This window comes from Tupaia chinensis, unplaced genomic scaffold (genome assembly GCF_000334495.1).
Source record: "Tupaia chinensis unplaced genomic scaffold, TupChi_1.0 Scaffold142100_1, whole genome shotgun sequence".
Classification (NCBI taxonomy): Eukaryota; Metazoa; Chordata; class Mammalia; order Scandentia; family Tupaiidae; genus Tupaia; species Tupaia belangeri.
The window spans coordinates 559,291-563,018 of NW_006201951.1; the positions used below are offsets into that span (position 1 = coordinate 559,291).

Genomic DNA, 3,728 nt, shown 5'->3' on the forward strand with positions numbered 1-3,728 from the left:
TACATCGTCTCCGGACGACCCTGAAGAGCTGTGACACCGCATCGCCTCCGTGCTGCTCACAGTAGACGATGCAACCCTTAAGAGCTGTGACACCACGTCATCTCCGTGCAGCTCACAGTAGATGACACGACCCTTAAGAGCTGTGACACCGCGTCGTCTCCGTGCTGCTCACAGTAGACGACGCGACCCTTAAGAGCTGTGACACTGCGTTGTCTCTGTGCTGTACCGTGTTGCCCACAATAAACGGACAACACTGTCATCTCCGTGCTGTAACATTACGCCGCGTGTCCCGGCTCTCACTCCTTCACTCAGGAAACCTGTTCAGCTGTCCCCCCAGGGGATGGGACACCCTTCCATTAGGTGACGCATGGAGTCTGCCCATCATGTGCTCCGATGGACTCTGCATTCAATTCCTCGCTTTCAGAATCGACCAGGGAACCGTGAGGACCTGTGAGGGACAGATAAGCCTCCATCCACGGCTCCCTTTGGGGCCCCAAAGCTTCATTGCCAGTGGTGGTTCTGGCAAGGCCCGCGTCTGGACAGCAGGTGAGGGTGCCAGAGTGGCCACTGGAGCTTTCCGCATGGTTGTCTCTGGTTACTTCCCTTGGCCTTCATGGGTCTCGTCTTCGCCAAACCTACTGAGAAGCCCGCAGGCAACAGCAGGCCAGGACGCTGCAGTGTCGTCTACCAGGCGGCCCTCGCACGTGTCCTGGCCACTGGCGTGTGCCGGCTGTGCAGACGGGCATACCCCCTTCCACACAGCGTCAGCGCCTGGCAGACGGTCTCTCCACTAGTGGCACGCACGATCGTCCCGTATTTGGGTGCGTCGTCCTTACCTTTGCCCTGGGTCACCAAGCGTTTCCGAGCACAATGACCAGTTTTACCCTCCCATCATCTTCCAGATTTCTTGGCATCTCTTAAAGTAGGCCCGACTCTTCACCTTCGACAGACCCCACCCCGGAACAGAGACCCGGCTGCGGCCGACCTGCAGGCCCACAAGCTCTGCAGGGGCGGAGAAGGCATTTTTTATTGTTTTTAAAAAAATTATCAGGGGGACCAGCAGTTAGCGTAATGGCTATGTCGCTGGACTCCCACGTAGTCAACCGCGGTTTGAGTCCCCTGGTGCCTTAAAGTCATGCCACACGCGTGTGCGTGTGTGCCCAAGATCCAGAGAGGAGAATGGAGGAGAAGGGATTGCGGCCATCCCTTCTGGGGAGTGATTTCTCGCTTTCTATCTCTCTGTCTCTGTCTGTCTGGCGAGTGCATGCGCCCTATACCAAAAACCTCTCAAAAAAAAAATTGTCAGGGATGGGGCTAGCAAATAGCATGATGGTTAAAGGTGCTGGATTCCCATATGGCCAACCACAGTTCGAGTCCTGGACCCAGCAACTTGCTTTCTCCATTTCCCTTTCTCTCGCTCTGTCTCACTCTGGTCAAATATAAAATGATAATAGCAAATGGAATTAAATCAATAAATAATTCTTTAAAACAAATTGTCAGGGATGGGGCCAGCAAATGGTGTAATGATTGCCTCACTGGACCCCCACGTGGTTGACCACGGTTTGCATCCTAGACCCAGCGTCTCGAAACTCACGCCAGGCACGTGTGTGCCCAGAATCCCTAGAGAATTCTGGAGAAGGGATTGGAACATGGCCATTCCCCTGGGGGGTGATTTCTCACTTTATCTCTCACCATCTCTGTCTCTCTGTCTCTTCAGCAATTGCACATGCCCCATAGCAAAAATCTCTCTTAAAAAATATTGTCAGGTTGGGAACCAGCAGTTAGCGTAATGGCTATGTCACTGGATTCCCACGTAGTCGACCGCGGTTTGTGTCCCGGACCCGGTGGCTTCAAACTCACGCCGGGCACGTGTGCGTGCGTGCCCAAGATCCCGAGAGGAGAATGGAGGAGAAGGGATTGCGGCGTGACCGTCCCCCCTGGGGGGTGATTTCTCGCTTTCTATCTCTATGTCTCTCTCTGTCTGTCTGGCGAGCACACGCGCCCTATAGCGAAAACCTCTCAAAAAAAAAAAAATATTGTCAGGCATGGCCATCCCCCGCTTGGGGTTGATTTCTCGCTTTCTGTCTCTCTGTCTCTCTGTCTTTCTGGCGAGTGCACACGCCCTATAGCAAAAATCTCTCAAAAATCAATCAATCAATATTGTCAGGGCTTTCGGGTTTCGGCTTGGAGGGGGCCTCAGTGCAACTTTCTTCCGTCATCCCAAATCCGGATTCACCCGACACCAGCCACCTCCACTATGCCGCCCAAGTTCGACCCCAGCAAGACCGAAGTTGTGTACCCGAGGTGTACCGGTGCCGAAGTCACTGCCACGTCTGCCCTCGTCCCCAAGATAGGCCCCCTGGGTCTGTCTCCAAAAGAGGTTGGTGATGACATTACCAAGGCAACCGGTGACTGGAAGGGCCTGAGGATGACCACGAAATCGACCATTCAGGATAGGCAGGCCAGAGCCCTCCGGGAGCAGAAGAGTATTAAACACAGTGGGAACAGCACTTCTGACAGGATTGTCTGCGTTGCCCGACAGGTGAGGCAGCGGTCTTTGGCCAGAGAACTGATTCTCTGGAACCATGAGAGAGCTCCTGGGACAGCTTAGTCTGTAGGCCGCGACATCGATGGCTGCCACCCTCATGACATCATTGATGACATCAACAGCGGCACAGTGGTACCCAGCTGTGAGGAGACATCTCAATGAAGGACCATGTGACAGCCAGGAATATACATACTGTCAGGGCCAGCAGATGGCAGAGCTGGGCTCCCACATGGCTAACCACAGATCGAGCCCTGGACTCGGTGGCTTGAAACTCACACCGGGCACATGTGTGCGCATGCCCAAGGTCCTAGGAAGAAAATGGAGAAGGGATTGTGGTGCGGCCATCCCCTCTGTGGATGATTTCTCATTTTTCTTCTCACTATCTCTGTCTCTCTGGCGAGTGCACACACCCTAAGGCAAAAAAAATCAATAAAAATAATAAATAAATGTCAGTAGGTTGAGGGCCGACAGCTGGCATGGCGGTGAAGGCGCTGCACTCCCACATGGCTGACTGCAGTCTGAGTCCCAGACTTGGTGGTTTGCAAAGTACACCGGGGGCCAATAGGTGCCATGGTGGTAAATGTGCTGGACTCCCACATGTCCAACAGTGGTTCAAGTCCCAGACCTGGCATCTTGCTTTCTCACTTTCCCTCTCTCTCTGTGCCTCTCTGTCGAATGCACATGTCCTGTGGCAAATTAAATAATAATAATAAAGAAAATTAAATAAGTCATCCTTTTTTTAAAAAAAGATTTTTGCTATAGGGTGCATGTGCTCAATGGAAAGACAGAGGGACAGAAAGCAAGAAATCCCTGGGGGGGTGGCCGCACTGCAATCCCTTCTCTCTAGTCTCCTTTCGGAATTTCAGGCATGCACACACATGTGCCAGTGGGAGTCTAAGCCGCTGGGTCTGGGACTTGAACTGCGGTCGACTATGTGGGAGTCCAACGACATAACCATTACGCCATCTGCTGGTCCCAAATAAGTCATTCTTAAAGGAAAAAAAAAAAAAGATTTTTTATGGGAACCAGCAGTTAGCGTAATGGCTATGTCGCTGGACTCCCACGTAGTCCACCGCGGTTCGTGTCCCGGACCCGGTGGCTTAAACTCTCGCCGGGTGCGTGTGCGTGCGTGCCCAAGATCCCGGGAGGAGAATAGAGGAGAAGGGATTGTGGCATGGCC

General features: G+C 53.1%; 1 pseudogene; it reads left to right on the forward strand.

Moving 5' to 3' along the window:
* Positions 1-2,257: 2,257 nt before the first annotated feature.
* On the forward strand, positions 2,258-2,710 carry LOC102501214 (60S ribosomal protein L12 pseudogene; annotated as a pseudogene).
* Positions 2,711-3,728: the final 1,018 nt, after the last annotated feature.